The sequence below is a fragment of the Polypterus senegalus genome, chromosome 7 (genome assembly GCF_016835505.1).
Source record: "Polypterus senegalus isolate Bchr_013 chromosome 7, ASM1683550v1, whole genome shotgun sequence".
Classification (NCBI taxonomy): domain Eukaryota; kingdom Metazoa; phylum Chordata; class Cladistia; order Polypteriformes; family Polypteridae; genus Polypterus; species Polypterus senegalus.
In genome coordinates this window covers 99,528,503-99,547,723 of record NC_053160.1, presented here as the reverse complement: position 1 = coordinate 99,547,723, position 19,221 = coordinate 99,528,503, and the positions used below count along the sequence as shown (strand labels likewise).

The 19,221-nt window shown below is 39.0% G+C and overlaps 1 protein-coding gene across 1 annotated transcript in view; it reads left to right on the top strand.

Moving 5' to 3' along the window:
• Positions 1 to 19,221, top strand: part of ptpra (protein tyrosine phosphatase receptor type A) — a 191,779-nt gene that overhangs the window by 102,502 nt on the left and 70,056 nt on the right. The window contains exon 2 of the mRNA XM_039759072.1: positions 8,834 to 8,901. The gene's annotated coding sequence lies outside the window, so the exon portion shown is untranslated. The remainder of the gene's footprint in view (positions 1 to 8,833; positions 8,902 to 19,221) is intronic.

Genomic DNA, 19,221 nt, shown 5'->3' with positions numbered 1-19,221 from the left:
ATAACTGTCTAAATCACATTGTAACTAATCAGTATTACATTTTGTGTCTAATGAGTTGAATTTTAAATTAGAATGTAAATACAACTAGTCAGAGGAACTTGAAAATGTTTTGCCATATACATGAACCTTTAGTGCTCAAAGAAAAGGCAAAGCAGTTAAAGTGAAACCATCCCTAGAACAATGGCTGGAATTCATCATATTAGAAAGAGAAAATGCACATTTGCCATTCCTTAAAAAATCACATTAACACATTTAAACATTGCTTAGCTCCTAAATTACTTGTCACCCTCCTTAAAAACTTTCCTACAGCTTGAAAATATATAGTCAGTCTCCCAGAAACTCTCAAAGTTCTATTACGGTGTTGCTACCTCAGTGCATTCTGTATCTAATTATAGCAAAAGTATCCTTAGAAGAGGAACGGTTTAGGGCTCTCAAGAGAGCCTGCAGGCACCACAGTTAGACAGAGAACAGCTACCTGCCACAGGTGATTTATTAAAAGAAGAAGCTGAGGAAGACTATTCAGAAGACTATTCAGAGCCATATTGTCAGCTTAAACCTAAGAGAACCACATTACACAGTAAGGTCAGCACACTTTATCAAACCCCATCTATTGTTCTGCACCCATTCATCACTATACAGTTTTGATGTCTCACGTAGAAAACTGATTACTTGACTAGGAAAAATCCAGAAAGCATTAATGTTAATAGGCAGCTTCATATATATTTTATTGAATGTCCTTGTATTGAAATCATCAGATTACCTGTGCCAAAATTACTTTTCAAATAGGAAATCTGCCTGCCTTGGACTAGGCCACTATTACCAGATCTCACTTTACTGTTGTAAATAGCTGAGAGTTTCAGTTTCTCTTAGCTTGAACAATTCCTGCCATCTTCCTTTGACCTCTTGTTTTCACCCAAAGAACAGAACTCTACCTCTTTTGTTAATTGAACCTTTCTCTGAGGACTCCAGAGGTGCTAGTGAGTAATAAATTCCCAGAAATACAGCTTTCTGTGATGTTGGAACCATGACTTCTAGCACAACATAGTCAAAGTTGTTTTGATCATGTGTCTTGTCCGTTCAATTGATTGGTTGTCTTAGTGATTATTTGACCAGTCTGTTCAATTGATTGGTTGTCTTAGTGATTATTTGACCAATCTATCCACGGTGGCTCAGCTTAGATGAAACCTTGGTGCCCCCTCACTGCTCTTACAATTGTGCTCTATTCACAATGGCAGCATCGCAGGAGGATTGTGGCCGATCCTGGACAACCTCCCCATTCCCCATTCTGTTGATCATGATCAATTCACCAAGGTGGAAAAGCATTGACAACTGTGCTTGATTCATCTAACTCTCAGGATGCTCTGGCGATTGCATGGGGCCTCCCCAGCTTTGAGGTTTGCACTCAATTCACTGGAGGGTCGCGCTAAATTCTTGGAGGGGGATAGGTGGGCCGCAAACACACAAGCATGTCAAAATTGGGCTGTGACACCACAAAGGTTGGAAAACACTGCACTGATGTTTTTTGCCATTGTCTCCTTGTTATATGAGATGTGACAATTAAATTTCTGTAATGAATCTGTACAAAAATGCTTGTATATCTGTGCGCTACCAGCTACTGTAACATTTGAAATAATTTCCTTCCATAGCTATGTATTAGACATTGCCATTGCTTGAAACTTACCTGGAACTCTTTTTCTAGAATGCCCTTCAGTTCCTTTGTCACATTAACTCCGGATGTCAGAAATGTCTGAAAATCCTTTTCCTTACACAGCAGTTTCTATTTTTGGGAAAAGTCATTGTTCACAAGGGGTTATTCACAACTCAGGTGAATAGGGTGGGTGATCCAATATTGTAATTGATTTCTTAGTATGGAAGTTGAAAACACTGAGCTCATTATGACTTGGGGCATTGTCGTGATGGATGACCTTCTTCTGACGTCTTCGTTCACATTATGCCACTCAAAAAACTTGACTTTTTCCATAGCATCCTAACCATTCTCCACTTTCAACAGCTCAAATATTTCAGTAGCTCTTTCTAGCATGGGTGACATTACATAGCTGTTCCAGGCATTAAATTGTCATACCACATATGTACCATATTAAGTTCCAGTCATATGATTGTCAATTTGTGTTAAAGAGCAGACTGACATTTAGCTAAAAATTGCCAAGTCATATGCAGCAACAATGAATTATTAAATAATGTAGTTGGTAAGTAAGGTGCATGTACAAGAAAAGTTAATTTATTTCTTTTTAGCAAAAGATTGCTGAAGTAGTAAAAAGACTGTTAACAATAAGCAGGGCAGGAATATTCCCTTTTCCACAGTAGTTTCATTAAAAGCTACACACTAGACCTTTGGTCATTGTAAGGAGAACAGACTGGAAAAAAATGAAAAATAACTTAGAGGAATGGCAAAGCATGTATAGAAGTGTTTGGAAGTTTTGCAGCAATATGAAAAAAGCGAGAACATAATTAATAGGTGCATTTTTAATTTAGATGTTTACATTTATTTTTAAAAGACATTAATATAAATTTAACTCAACCAAGTACAGCATGTGTTAAGATTATTAGAATATAAACTACTCATGTGATCAGCCTTACTCTTCTGACTCTCACACACACACTGTGATGGATGGCAGCTGGTTCCATTACCTGACTGGGATGCCTCCATAATGGAAGGACAGGGGGAGATGACAATTATGAAGGGCGCTATCTCCCCCAAACTGGTATTTGGCAGTCCCCCTGGGGTGTAACGGCCCCTCAGAGTTCCACAGAGCTATATGGGTTGTGGTATTGTTCAGCTCAGCCCTGTTAGTTACCAGGGATGCCTCCAGTGGGAGCTGCAAGAACTGGCAGGAGCTGCAGAGCCCCACTTTGGGATTCCACCTCACCTGGGAGTAATTGAAGACCTCCCTAACAAACCACCTGAAATTCTCCTAAGTTTGGCTTAAAAGGAACCAGCTAACTCACAGAGGAGAGTTGGAATCGGGAGGCGGTGGTTGAAGCTTGCCTATGAGGTGTGGAAAAGGAAAGAGGCTACAAGGCTGTGGGAGAAAGGGACAGTACTTGTGACTGTTGGCATCAGTCCATGGAGACTGCTCAGGACAGTACTGGTGTCTGTACCTGTTTATGTAGGGGCAGCAGGTGTGCCCCTGGTTACCACAACACACACACACCAATCAACCACAACATTAAAATCGCCTGTCCTTTATTACATTGGTCCCCCTCGTGCTGCCAAAACAGCTGTGACCCATCAAGGCACAAGACCTCTGAAAGTGTCCTGTGGTATCTGGTACCAACACATAAGCTTCAGCTCCTTTAAGTCCAGTAAGTTACTAGGTAGGGTCTACATGGATTTAACTTGTTTTTCCAGCATATACCATAGATGCTCAATTGGTAGATCTGGGGAATTTGGAGGCCAAGTCAACACCTTGAACTCTGTCATGTTCCTGAAACCATTCCTGAACAATTTTTACAGTGTGGCAGGGCATATTATCCTGCTGAAGGAGAACACTGCCACAGGGAATACTGTTGCCATGAAGGGGTAAATGATCTGAAACAATCCTTAGGCAGGTGGTATGTGTCAAAGTAACATTCACATGAATGCCAGGACCCAAGTTTTCCTAGCAAAACATTGCCCAGAGCATCACGCTGCTTCTGCCAACTTGCCTTCTTTCCATAGTGCATCCTGCTGCCATCCCTTCCCCAGGTAAATATTGCATATGCACCCAACTATCCACATGATCTTAAAGAAAACATTATTCAGGCCACCTTCTTCCATTACTCCATGGTCCAATTCTGACACTCTCATGCTCATTGTAGGAGCTTTTAGCAGTGGACAGAAATCGGTATGGTCACTTGGATCAGTCTATGCCTACAAAGACCCATATGCACCAAGCTGTGATGCACACTGTGTTCTGACAGCTCACTGTCATGACCAGCATTCAGTTTTACAACAATTTGTGGTACAGTAGCTCTTCTCTGGGATTGGACCAGGCGGGCTAGCCTTCGCTCTCCCACATGCATTAATGATCCTTAGGTGCCCATGACCCTACTGACAGTTCACCTGTTGTCCTTCCTTGGACCACTTTTGGTTGGCACTGCATATCAGGAACACCCCATGAGACCAGCCAGATGCCGAACACAATTTGGCTGTTGTCAAAGTTGTTCAGATCCCTACGCTTGACCATTTTTCCTGCTTCCACCTCATCACCTTAAAGAACTGATTGCTCACTTGTTTCCTAGTATATCTCACCCATTGACTGGTGCCATTATAATGAGAAAATCAATGTTATTCACTTCACCTGCCAGTGGTTTTAATGTTGTGGCTGATCGGTGTATATGCAAACATACCTGTACATAACAGCAATTTAGCTGAAGTGTGTCGATGGCATTGGATAAGTGGTTTAGTGTTGAGGGTGTATTTACGGCACTGTAACTTTCTGCACTTTCCTCTTTCCCCACTCTGTATCACTGCTCTTCATAGTACCTTGTGCTACTGTTCTGCTTCTGAATCACCCAGAGTGAAATCTAAATTGTTGAAGTTTTGACTTGGGCTCATTCTGTCCTCTAGTTTAGGTATGGTATGTTTAATTGTATGGCATAAATTTACTAATGCATTAAAAGCTCTAATTCTAAAACTAAAAATAGTTTAACATAAATTAACCACATTTCATTTCATGAAAGGGAAATTATGCAAGTCAAACTTCATAGACAAGTCAGAACAAAGGCTTTAGATCATTGCTCAAGTAACATTTCTTAGCCCATTGAGCAGATTTTCATCTATCATTTGCTAGATTTTGCCTATTTATTAAGTGAGGGTATCTATCTATCTATCTATCTATCTATCTATCTATCTATCTATCTATCGGATCATTTTGTATACTAGCTAAATGTTTAGATCATTTTGTACATCTCCATAAATGGATTCTTTATGTACATTTTAAATTATTAAAGAACTGTTAAAGTAATTAATATCAATATGTTAAGTTTTTTTTATTAGTGAGTCTGCGGTGTTTAGTGTTAATCTTTGTTCGTCTTTGTTAACTAGTATAAGTAGAAAAGTAGATTTAAGTGATAGTAGTACGCAGGCATACATTTACGAGCGGCAAATCCTGCTAGATTTCCAAAGAAACTGTGCCGAAATATCCAGTGAGGTGACTGAGACGCTCCGCAGCCTTTGCTTACTTCGGCAGCCTGAGAAGCTGAGTTGGCGAAAACGCAAGCGCAGAGATCGGAAACAGAAACGAGGTAAACGCGGCGGTGTTAGCACAAGGCTAAAAACTAACCCCACCAGACCTGCGATACCGTCTATTCTGCTTGCGAACGTCCGATCGCTGGACAACAAGCTGGATTATATAAAGCTGCAGCGGGCCAAGCAGTGGGAAATGAGAGATTGCTGCTTCTTTATTTTCACTGAGACATGGCTCCAGGAAAATATTGCAGACTCGGCCATCCAGCTAGACGGACTGACCATCTTCCGAGCGGACAGAGACGCCTCTTTGTCCGGTAAGACCCGCGGGGGCGGACTGTGTGTTTATGTGAACAGAGAGTGGTGCACGAACGCTGCCTCAGTTGCGCGACACTGTTCCCCGCTGATAGAGGTTTTATCAGTAAGGTGTCGGCCTTTCTACCTGCCGAGGGAATACAGTTGCGTGATGGTGGTGGCAGTCTACCTCCCGCCTAGCGCAAATGCTAACCAGGCGCTAGCGGAACTCTACGAGATCATCAGCAAACTGCAAACGACGCACCCCGAGGCATTTTTCATTATTGCTGGAGACTTCAATCATGCCAACTTGAAGTCATTTCTCCCAAAATTCTCCCAGAATGTGAACTTTGCAACTAGAGGGGGAAGCTGTCTGGACAATGTTTACACGAGCGCTCCTGACGCCTACAAGGCACTACCCCACCCTCACCTGGGCTGTTCAGATCATATCAGCGTTTTATGGTTCCTGCATACAAGTCCCTGCTGAAGCGCACTAAACCAGCCCGCAAGAGCATCAGAGTGTGGCAGGTTGGTGCGGTTTCAGCTCTCCAAGACTGCTTCGAATTGACAGACTGGGACATTTTCAGAGAGGCTGCTATGGATGGTGACTCCATCAATCTGGAGGAGTACACAGACTCTGTGACTGGCTACATCTCCAAATGCATAGAGGATGTTACTGTTACCAAGGATGTTACCACAAGAGCCAACCAAAAGCCCTGGATGACAAGAGAAGTGCACAAGCTGCTCAAGATCAGAAATGCAGCCTTCAGATCTGGAGACAAGGCCACCCTCAGGGTGACCAGAGCCAACCTGTCTCGTGCTATAAGGAGAGCTAAGTGGGCATACGCGAAGAAGATCAACAAACAATTCAGCAGCACCAGAGACACACGTCGTATATGGCAGAGTGTTCAGGCAATTACAAACTACAAGCCCAATCCACACAGCAGTGATGGTGATGCCTCCCTTCCAGATGAGCTGAACAACTTCTTTGCACGGTTTGAGGCACAGAACAAAGAGCCTGCGAGAAAAGCAACACCTCCCTCCACTGACCAAGCACTCTGTCTCTCCATAACAGATGTGAGGAGGACTCTATCCAGAGTCAATCCACGGAAGGCTGCAGGACCTGACAACATACCTGGTCTTGTGCTCAAAGAATGTGCAAGTCAACTGGCTGGTGTCCTCACAGACATCTTCAACACATCTCTGAGCCAGTCGTCAGTCCCAACATGCTTCAAGTCGACCACCATCATACCAGTGCCAAAGAAGTCATCAGTGACATGCCTGAATGACTACCGACCAGTTGCACTCACACCAATCATAATGAAGTGCTTCGAAAGGTTAGTCATGTCACACATAAAGACTAATCTCCCTGCCTCCCTTGACCCTCTTCAGTTTGCATACCGCTCAAACAGGTCAACTGAGGATGCCATATGCTCTGCCCTTCACCTCTCCCTGACACATCTGGATAAAAAAGACACATATGTCAGGATGCTATTCATAGACTTTAGCTCTGCCTTCAACACAATCATCCCTCCAAAGCTGGTTGTAAAACTGAGCAGGTTGGGCCTAAACACCACCCTCTGCAATTGGATCCTGGACTTCTTGACAGAGAGGCCCCAGTCAGTTCAGATGGGCCACAACACTTCCAGCATCATCACACTGAGCACTGGAGCACCGCAGGGCTGTGTGCTTAGTCCACTGCTCTTCACCCTGCTGACTCACGACTGCACAGCCACACACAACACCAATCACATCATCAAGTTTGCAGATGATACGACGGTGCTGGGACTGATAAGCAGGGATGATGAAAGAGCATACAGAGATGAGGTGAAATGGTTGTCCGCATGGTGTGAAGACAACAATCTATCTCTCAATGTCGACAAGACAAAAGAGATAATCGTGGACTTCAGAAAATCATGTCCTGCCCACATCCCGCTCAGCATCAACGGTTTAGATGTGGAGATTGTTAGAAGTACCAAGTTCCTCGGTGTGCACTTAACTGAGGAACTTACGTGGACACATAACACCTCATCATTAATCAAGAAAGCCCAGCAGAGACTACACTTCCTGGGGCGGCTGAAGCGAGCAAGTCTTCCCCTTTCCATCCTCACCATGTTCTACAGAGGCACCATAGAGAGTGTCCTGACCAGCTGCATCACTGTCTGGTATGGCAACTGCAACATATCCGACCACAAGCCTGCAAAGGATAGTGAAGACAGCAGAGAACATTATTGGGGTGCCTCTCCCTTCACTACAGGACATATTTTACAAACACAGTGTCCGCAAGGCCTGCAGCATTGTGCAGGACCCCTTACACCCCTCACATGGACTTTTCACACTTCTGCCATCCAAGAGAAGATACTGCAGCATCAAAGCCAAATCTGCCAGGCTGCAGGAGAGTTTTTACCCCAAGCTGTTAGACTCCTTAACACCAGGCTGCCCCCTGGGACCTTCCACACGGCCTCAACCACCACTAAAAACAGAACTTTTATACATGAAAACCACTGTCCTGCAAAGATGAGTGTGCATGTAGAAAAGAACTGAAAATCTCATACTGACCTCTAAGGATTTTGACACTCTTGATATCCTTATGCTATGAAACATTCTGACTTGTCATTGTTTACACACGTCTTAAACAACTATTATCATACACTGATAATTTCTGTATTATCTATATCTATTATTTCTTTATTTATTTCTTTATTTATTTATTATATTACATATCTTACACATCAATATTGCTGCTACTTCTTTGTCCTATCTTTGCACAATGTCTTGTCTTGTTTGTGTTTTAATTTTAAATTTTTATTCTATTTTTAATTTACCATTTGCACATCATGTTGTTACACTGTGGACCCTGAGCTTCGCAATTTCGTCTATCTGTATACTTGTATATGTTTGAGATGACAATAAAGTTCACTTTGACTTTGACTTGACTTTCTTTAACTGTATCTTTTCAGCATTCTCAGGACAGTTTTTTTTATATAATATAAAATTCATATTTACTGTAAAACATTTAAATATGACTTAAAAGCATTCAAACTTATATTTATATTAAAATGTGAAAACCTTTTTTGTGCAGTCTTTAAGTTTTACTCAGCTTTCACTTAACTCAGAAATGCAAATGTCATTGATTGATGGTCATTGTCTTAAATGCATAAAAAAATCTGAATCTCTTCAACAGAAGCTACTGTCTTTGAAAATGTAATGTGCAAGCAAGGTCTGGCTCCCAGTAATAATATTGAACTGTGGATAGACAGTGCAGGAGAATGATGCTTGAAGTCAAAGTTCTGTAGGTGATAATGAGAATCTGCTGTTGTTTAATCACTTGTCCTTTTTCTCCTTCTGCAGAGGTGGCCTCGCCCTGTATGGAACCTTTGAATCAGAACAGATGACTGATACTGGACAGACTCTCTAAGGTTTGCATGTTTCTGCCTTATATTGTGCCTTTCATACCTATTTATTGCATAGTGTCTTTCATATCTGTCTATCTGGACATTCCACATTCTCTCATGGTCCTCATCATAGTATCAATGCACATCTTCATGTAGCTGTTCAGCAATATTAAACCTGTCAAAAAAATTAACCTCATGCTATTGTCGAGATGACTACTTTCATGCAGCTTGCATTTTTCAGAAAGATATTTTAGATTTCTTACCCTTGTCATTGTCCACAACACTTTGGTACCCACACTTTTAAACAGCAACCAGGGAAAACAAAAAAGGCATTACTTACACCACGCCCAGTTAGCCAACTCCATATAATAAGTGCTGGAAAAAGTCAGTGCGTAAGTAAGCTCAACCTCAAATTCTTAAGTTGGGTGTCGGACCGTTCCAAGCGCCTTTATCTTCTTTTTTTTTCTTTTCTTTCTTCAAGTCAGCAATTTATAAAGGGGTGTTTTGTCAAAGAAATAACAAAATTTTCTTTAATTTTTGAAGTTCCGCTTGAAGTTGCCATCAAAGTCATGCTCACTCATTTGTAGTTACATAACATTAAAGGCGGGTGTGAACTATGAACCTTTGATGTCAACATGACATAGTGTGTCGACAATTGTCCAGTCACATTAGATTAAAAAAACCTAAAACAATACTAATTTGATTTGCCGTCAATAAATGTGGTAGTTTTCGAGAGCTGCATTCCCGAAAAAATCTAGAGCAGACTATAAGTACGTACAAACCGGATTCCAAAAAAGTTGGGACACTAAACAAATTGTGAATAAAAACTGAATGCAATGATGTGGAGATGGCAAATGTCAATATTTTATTTGTAATAGAACGTAGATGACAGATCAAACGTTTAATCCGAGTAAATGTATCATTTTAAATAAAAAATATGTTGATTCAAAATTTCACGGTGTCAACAAATCCCAAAAAAGTTGGGACAAGTAGCAATAAGTGGTTGGAAAAAGTAAATTTGAGCATAACGAAGAGCTGGAAGACCAATAAACACTAATTAGGTCAATTGGCAACATGATTGGGTATAAAAAGAGCTTCTCAGAGTGGCAGTGTCTCTCAGAAGCCAAGATGGGTAGGGGATCACCAATTCCCACAATGTTGCGCAGAAAGTTAGTGGAGCAATATCAGAAAGGTGTTACCCAGCGAAAAATTGCAAAGACTTTGCATCTATCATCATCAACTGTGCATAACATCATCCGAAGATTCAGAGAATCTGGAACAATCTCTGTGCGTAAGGGTCAAGGCCATAAAACCATACTGGATGCCCGTGATCTCCGGCCCTTAAACGACACTGCACCACAAACAGGAATGCTACTGTAAAGGAAATCACAGAATGGGCTCAGGAATACTTCCAGAAACCATTGTCAGTGAACACAATCCACCGTGCCATCCGCCGTTGCCAGCTGAAACTCTACAGTGCAAAGAAGAAGCCATTTCTAAGCAAGATCCACAAGCTCAGGCGTTGTCACTGGGCCAGGGATCATTTAAAATGGAGTGTGGCAAAATGGAAGACTGTTCTGTGGTCAGACGAGTCACGATTCAAAGTTCTTTTGGAAATCTGGGACGCCATGTCATCCGGACCAAAGAGGACAAGGACAACCCAAGTTGTTATCAACGCTCAGTTCAGAAGCCTGCATCTCTGATGGTATGGGGTTGCATGAGTGCGTGTGGCATGGGCAGCTTGCATGTCTGGAAAGGCACCATCAATGCAGAAAAATATATTCAGGTTCTAGAACAACATATGCTCCCATCCAGATGTCATCTCTTTCAGGGAAGACCCTGCATTTTTCAACAAGATAATGCCAGACCACATTCTGCATCAATCACAACATCATGGCTGCGTAGGAGAAGGATCCGGGTACTGAAATGGCCAGTCTGCAGTCCAGATCTTTCACCTATAGAGAACATTTGGCGCATCATAAAGAGGAAGGTGCGACAAAGAAGGCCCAAGACGATTGAACAGTTAGAGGCCTGTATTAGACAAGAATGGGAGAGCATTCCTATTTCTAAACTTGAGAAACTGGTCTCCTCGGTCCCCAGACGTCTGTTGAGTGTTGTAAGAAGAAGGGGAGATGCCACACAGTGGTGAAAATGGCCTTGTCCCAACTTTTTGGGATTTGTTGACACCATGAAATTCTGAATCAACATATTTTTCCCTTAAAATGATACATTTTCTCAGTTTAAACTTTTGTTCCGTGATTTATGTTCTATTCTGAATAAAATATTAGAAGTTGGCACCTCCACATCATTGCATTCAGTTTTTATTCACGATTTGTATAGTGTCCCAACTTTTTTGGAATCCGGTTTGTACTTGAATGTCACAGAGTTGCCCTCTAGATTTCTCAGCCAATAAATTACAGGCAATATTAAAATAAGAAATCAATATATTAATAAATTACTAGCAACAGCATCTAATAGTTAGTATTGAAGTTTATCTGTTTATTGTAAGATGTGCATTCTTGGTAGACTTAAAACCATTTCAGATTTATGTCAGTTTGACACAATTTGAATATGTAAAATCGATGGCATGGCTTTCTTAATTATTGAAGCCACAATTCTTATCTGAAAAGATTCAAGCCAGATTGTCTCATCTGTTTAACAGAGACGAATGCTTGACAAGACTGCTTTCAGGTTGCAGTGCCCTAATATTATTATTCTTCAGTTATATGAGGTCCTCTGCTTTCTAATGTTCTTGGTGAGATTTCTTGTAGCACAATGCGATATATTATCAAAATGACAGTGTCCTAAAGAGCTACTGAACCCAAATGAGTGACACGATACTGCTCACTACATGGTAATGCAGATGAAGATGAAATACAGGCCTTGAAGTGTCCTATTTTGCCTTACTAGAAGGTATCTAGCCAGGGTTCTTGACATCTGGCAGTGGTGAAGCTCACTTTTTGGTTGGTTACAAAACAGAACTCCTAGGGAAGACTTTTTAAATTCATCCGATAAATCAAAATCACGTGTTAATTAGCTGGTTATAAGAGAACACAAGGGCAATGCTCAATAGCTGAAGGTTTGAAGTTCATAATTAACCTCAGTTTGGAAATGAGAGGAATTAATGATACTAGGCTGTTAATCAAGGATGAAGTGTGATGTTTAAGCAAATGTTACAAGCAAAAATAAAAAAAAATGGAGAGCAAAATACAGACTAAAATGAATATGATTGTCACCAATCTTGTTGACTGTAAACACGTTAACCTTCTGCATTAAACTTTTGGAAAAGTGGCAACGACAACAGAAAATTAATGTAAAAAAAATTAATTTAAATTGTGTTCTGAACACAGATCAAAAATTTTTAAATATTGCAATTTTTGAAATGGATAAATATGGAAATCCCACTATATTCATATTGGAGTTCTTCTCTAAAATCCTGGGAGTTGTTATTAAGAAAACCCTGGACACTTCTTATCTGGTTAATGTTCTCTAAGTGTTTTCAATGTTAAATTGAATACTTTTCTGTAAAAAAAAAAAACAAAAAAAAACCTAGCACAGTATGCCAGAAAAAAAACAGTGTTTGTTTGTTTATTTTTTTCTGTTTGAACAATTAGATTTATACCTTCCTGGATTTTCTGGTCTTTGGGCTGCAGAGGAAATAGGTGTTTGCTTAAGTATTCAGCTATACTTAGGATCATGGTTGATGGTTGTACATGTATAGTTCACCCAAATGAAACAAAACATTTATACATGTTGTACTATTTTCAAGTTTTTTTAAAACCTGAATTGGGTCTGATCACCGATTTGGTCAAAAATTGTGCGTAAGCACTAAAAACTGTTCTGTCATGAGAAAATGTGAGGCACAGTCTAGATACATGCTGCAAACAATTACAGTAGGTATAAGGATAAGTTCAAAATGTTTTTTTAAATTTGCAAGAATGGTTTAGTATTAAGATAGAGTTGATGTCAGAAGTTTACATACACTTAGGGTGAATTTTTTTAAAACTCACTATTATTCCTCAACAGATTTCATACTAACAAACTATAAATTTGGTGTATCATTTAAGACGTACTTTGTGCAGGGCAGTAGTATTTTTTTATAACAGTGTTCACAGATGGAGTATTTCACTTTTTATTGACCGTATCACAATTCTAGTGGATCACATGTTTACATGTACTTTTTAACTATGCCTTTAAATACCTTGGAAAATTCCAGAAAGTTATATCAAGCCTTTAGGCAATTAGACATTTAGCGTCTGATAGCCAATTAGCCTAATTGGAAGCAACGTCTGGATATATAGTAAGGCCTACCATCAAATTCACTGCCTCTTTACTTGGCATAATGGGAAAATAAAAATAAAAAACAAATCACCCAAGACCTCAGAAAAAAAAAAAAATTGTGGACCTCCACAAACCTTGTTCATTCTTGAGATCCATTTCCAAATGCCTGAAGGTTCCATGTTCATCTTTACAAACAATAGTGTAAACAACATGGGACCACACAACCATCATACTGTACTGCTCAGGAAGGAGACACATTCTGTCTCCTAGAGGAGAACATGCTTTGGCACATAAAGTGCAAATTAATCCCAGAACAGCTGCAAAGGACCTTGTAAGGATGGTGGAGGAAACCAGTATAAAAGTATCTATATCCATAGTAAAACATGTCTTCTATAAACATAACCTTAAAGGCTCCTCAGCAAGGTACAATCCACTGAACCAAAGCTGCCATAAAAAAGCCAGACTGCAGTTTGCAATAGCACATAGGGACAAAGATCTTACCTTCTGGAGATGTTCAGATGAACTGGTCTAATGAATCCAAGATCGAACTGTTTGGCTATAATGACCTTTGTTATGTTTGGAGGAAATAGGGGAGAGGCTTGCAAGCCAAAGAACAACAACCCAGTCGTCAAGCATGGGGGTGAGAGCATCATGTTGTGGGGATGCTTTGCTACAGGAGGGACTGGAAAAGTATGTAGAGATACTGCAGCAACATCTCAAGACCTCAACAAGGAAGTTGAAGCTCAGTCACAAATGTGTCTTTCAAATGGACAGTGACCCCAAGCATACCTCCAAAGTTGTGGCAAAATGGCTTAAGGGCAACAAGGTCAAGATATTGGATTGGCCATCGCAAAGCCCTTTTCTCAATACAATTGAAAATTTGTGAGCAGAACTGAAAAAGCATGTGGAAGCAAGGAGGCGTACAAACCTGTCTCAAATATACCAGGCCTGTCTGGATGAATGGGCCAAAATTCCAGCAACGTATTGTAAGAATCTTGTGGAAGGTGACCCAAAACATTTGGCTCAAGTTAAACAATTTAAAGGCAGTGCTACCAAACAATAACAAAGTGTATGTAACTTGTGAACCATGTGAATTGTGATATAGTCAATAAAAAGTGAAATACTCTGTCTGTGAATATTATTAGAAATAATTACTTTCCCCTGAACAAAGTAGATGTCTTAAACAATATGCCAAATTTATAGTATGTTAGTATATAATCTTAGGAGGGGTTATAGGCCTGTGTACATAGGCCTGTATTAAGCCTTTTAGCATATAGAAGGGATTCACAAATATTGCACGTTTTACTCCTAAAGGTCTCCACATTGTGTATCAAACAAGTATTTTTATTGATTTGATTTGTTTGATTTGATAAGGGACATACAGTACATGTATGATAGTAGTATTGACTGTGTTTTTAATTCTCTGTTTAATTCATTTTAATGCACTTTAAACCTTATGAAATAGCAAAAATAATACAGACATCAGACCAGAAAAAGTGACTGTTTCCAATTAAAATTTCCTTTTGTTTGTTTTTTTGTTAGGAGTTTAATTGTGATGAAAACTGTTGTTTACAGAGATTAAATAAAGATTAAATACTCTGTAGACAAAAAAAGGTAGAAAATAAGGCTTAATACAAGGACTAATACAGTAATTTGTAAAAATTTAAGTACTTGAGTATCTCTTTGATATAGTGTCTGATATAATAGTAACTGAAACAATGCTGAACAAACTAAACAGAAAAATCTGTGATCTGCTGAAATGCTGAACAAATAAGCAAGTGATATATCAGTTTGAAATGACAAAAGAATTTGCAAATGGGAGTCTTCTCAAATGTTGCCTGTGCCACTGAGTACAGAGCACAACATAAAATGCAAGGAAGTCAGCAGATCTGCAAAGCCTACAGAAAATGCTTCTCTCTACTTAAATGGTAGAAGAAGTGTGGTATGCTGAGATTTGGGGTACATTAGAGAGGAAGAAAACCCTTTTCCTACTCTCATTTATCATTTATTGGTGTATATTTGTAGAAATATGTGGTTGACAGTGTCTTTCTTCAGTGAATATGTTGCTAATGGTTTTTTTTTTTTTAAGAACAGGAGGGAGTTTTTTTTTTCTTTCTTTCATCCCAGCATTATTTTCTTAAAGCTTAAGGTGCTGATGGTGTCCTAAGTGATTTCCTATAATGAAGATTGTTGTTTGCAATATCTGCTTTCTAAAGCATATGCAGTTTTTCCAGCATTCCTTAGACTTTTAAGACATCAAGTCACCAGTTTTTTTTGTTTTTTTTTCTTGTGTACACATAGAGGTTTCACAACACAGGACGTGAATGCAGTGGTACCCAAAAGATTTTTTCTAATGTAGTTTTCAGCGCTTTCAAATAAAGTAACATTTTTGTTTGTAATTTATTGTTCAGTAATATTTGAGAATCAGTCAAGAAGCTAAAGACTTGCAAGGCTGTCTATATGTGATATGTGTGTATATTTTTCAAAATAAAGTAATTTAAGTCATAAATAAAAACAATTTTAGATTATATTACTTTTTTATTCATCAGGTAAAATTGGCTAAGAGTAGTTCCCTTAAAACATGAGTAATTCATGCCCTTATACTAAATGACTGAGTGAGAGTGAACCTTTATACCTGAAACTTTCTGTTTGTAGGATTTTTGAAGAGATTTGAAAATTTTAACATGGTAATCGAGCACGTGAATTCTTGGATGAAAAGAGGAACTGTACCTTCACTCTGTCTTTTGTGAGCAGTAAAGAATAATAGTTTTAATAAACAGTTTTTTGCTTTTAAGCCAACTGACTTCTAATTTAGTTCTAATTATTGAGTATCTATTGTTACTATAACAAACCTGGAATTTCACCCTTATAATAAACAAATAGAATGAATTCTCAACACCCTTGAAAACTACATGTATTTAATATCTTGCTTATCTAATTTGCAAAATATGTCACCACATGCATTAAAACTGACAAGATTGTTATAATGCTAGATACGATAATGTAGATATTAAGTGTTTGCCTAGTAATTAGGAATAATGAACCAAAAGGATTTTTCCCCTCGCCATTATTTAATCCTAACTCCACAAAAATGAAGAACATAGTAATTTGAAATTTTACAGAAATATGAAGCTGGCACTTGATTTTCATATGACAGTACCTGTAAATTGGATACTTAACTCCCAGACTCTCTTGTTGAAAAGGCTAAGCTATTGCAGTTAACGTATCATACTGCACATGGCGTGTTCAAAATTGTTGTGAATCAAATTATAGTGTGATGTGAAAATAGAAAAGGTCACGTGTAAGGATGTTAATGACTCTTCATTGCTTAATTAACTTAGGTTTAAACAGAACAATTTTATCAGTTATGCAGTTAATTTAAATTTGCATTGGAAAATTATTACCTTCCTGTGCTGTAACCCCTGACTAATTCTGTGACATGTTATTCATTTAAATAAACAGTTGAAGGCAGAAGGCAGTGTGCAAATTATGTGTCAGATCATTTTACATCTGGAGTCATAACGGATGCCCTCATCAAAAATGAAGCATGATAAATATAGCTTGGTTTTGGGAGTATTTTGAGCATAAGTCTGTCAAAGTTTACTACTAACTGTGCAGTGTTGTAGTAAAATGCACATGCAAAACATCTGGAATGCATTATTGCATGCAAACTTGCATGTTGCTTGTTGAATAAAACTGCCTCAACCTACCATATCAGCAGCAGTAACAAGGAATAATTGTAACATTCAGCAGTCCATACAGTGATGGATCAAGACATGTTACCAACCAATCAGTGTAGTTGATTTCAGCTGGTAATCAGATGTTCTGAGGTATAGTTGTGCAGTTCATCTAAATGCAAATAAAGAAAAACGGATTACAGAAAAGGCACAAAAACTGATAACCAGCTAGTCATTGGCCCCATTCACATTTATGTGTTTTTAAACAAAAACATAGCAATTAGTCTCCATTTTTGCCTTTTCTCCACACTAATCTTTTCATTTTCAGCCCCTGAAAATGGAGACTGCTGAAAACGCTGTCCAGAGGCACATACTCCTGAAAACGCTGGCTCTGCATTTTCAATGTCAAAATCTAATCCCACTGTTACTTGTATGTGCTTATTATGTGACCCTTCTTTGATTGGATCCTGCTCATTACATCATCCTTTATACCTGATTGGTTACCCATCACGAAAGAAAACCATATAGAGGAGTTGCTTTCCATGGCGTTTGTCTTGCTTACTAGTCTGCATCTAAATTGCATTTTACACAGTTTAATGCTGCATACATGTGCAAAAGGTTGCCACAGTATTGTGATAAATTCCGTGACCTTTGGTGTTACCATTGTAGTGAAAAAATCAGAACCGCATAAAATTCAAACAGTAAAGAACTCCACTGACAGCCTCTTAGCAATGCAGTAAAGAAAAAAATACATAGACGCATTTATTTTCTCTACTGAGGTAATTTTACAAGTGTTTGGTACAAGATGTGCTTTGATTGCTATGGAGTGCTTATAATCAACAACAACAACATTTATTTATATAGCACATTTTCATACAAAAAGTAGCTCAAAGTGCTTTACATAATGAAGAATAGAAAAATAAAAGACACAATAAGAAAACAAAATAAATCAACATTAATTAACATAGAATAAGAGTAAGGTCCAATGGCCAGGGTGGCCAGAAAAAAACAAAAAAAAACTCAAGACGGCTGGAGAAAAAAATAAAATCTGTAGGGATTCCAGACCATTAGACTGCCCAGTCCCCTCTGGGGATCTTCATTTGAGGATCTGAGGTTACGATTTGGAATATAAGGTGTCAGACATTCCGATATATAAGATGGGGCGAGATTATTTAAAGGCTTTGTAAACCATAAGCAGAATTTTAAAGTCAATCCTGAATGACACAGGTAACCAGTGTAGCGACATCAAAACTGGAGAAATGTGCTCGGATTTTCTTTTCCTAGTTAGGATTATAGCAGCTGCATTCTGCACTAGTTGCAAATGATTTGTGTCTTTTTTGGGTAGTCCTGAGAGGAGTGCGTTACAGTAATCTAGTCGACTGAAAACAAAAGCGTGAACTAATTTCTCAGCATCTTTCAGTGATATATAAGAGGTCTAACTTTAGCTATGTTTAAGTGAAAAAATGCTGTCCTAGTGATCTGATTAATATGCGATTTAAAATTCAGATTGCAGTCAACAATTACCCCTAAGCTTTTTACCTCCGTCTTGACTTTTAATCCTAATGTATCCAGTGTATTTCTAACTAGCAAAATACCCGCGCTTCGCAGCGGCAAAGTACTGCCTTAAAATTTTTATTAAGAAGAAAGTTAAACCTTTTTAAACTGAGGGAAAATATACCAATAATTATTTGTTAAGGATCTCTTTGTATACCACATTGTGAGTTCAATCCTCCGGTTGTAATATGACCAAGCTGTGCGCTGAGCTTACTCTTGAGCATGCAACGTACAGTTGGCCATGTGAACAGTAATCTTGTTTCAAATCTCACAGCTTGGATTGCTGCTGTCATAATCGGTTTGAGTTTCATGGTTTGTTTCAATTACGACAGTATTTGTAGGACTTGTGTTGAAGAGACATTCGGCATCTGTCAAACGTTGTAAGTATACAACCGGTTTCATCGATAACTTCACGTCCAGCTTTTGAGAGTTTAAACATTCATAAACATCAAAGTGTCCACTACTGAAATCGTCACCTGTGAATCTAAGATGTTTAAGAGGCATTGGTGGTTGTCAAAAGGTGTAAAATATTTGGCCATTTCGGTACACTTGAAAGCGACAACCGAACAATTCGGCGGCAGCCATCAACTCACATGCAGATCCATAGGTGAAGGGCTTAAGCATTTCACTCTTATAGTGCTCCTGTGTAATATAATTATCTCCTGTACCGTCATCAGTCCACACCTTGAACCTGTCCCAGTCATTCAATACATAAGACACAGTGTTCCTCCGGATATCAAGAGTGAGCCTGATATGGCCGTGCAATATGTAACAAAGAGAATGTAAAAGGCAGGTGCCTTCTCCGGGTATGGAAACCACTCGGTAAGTGACA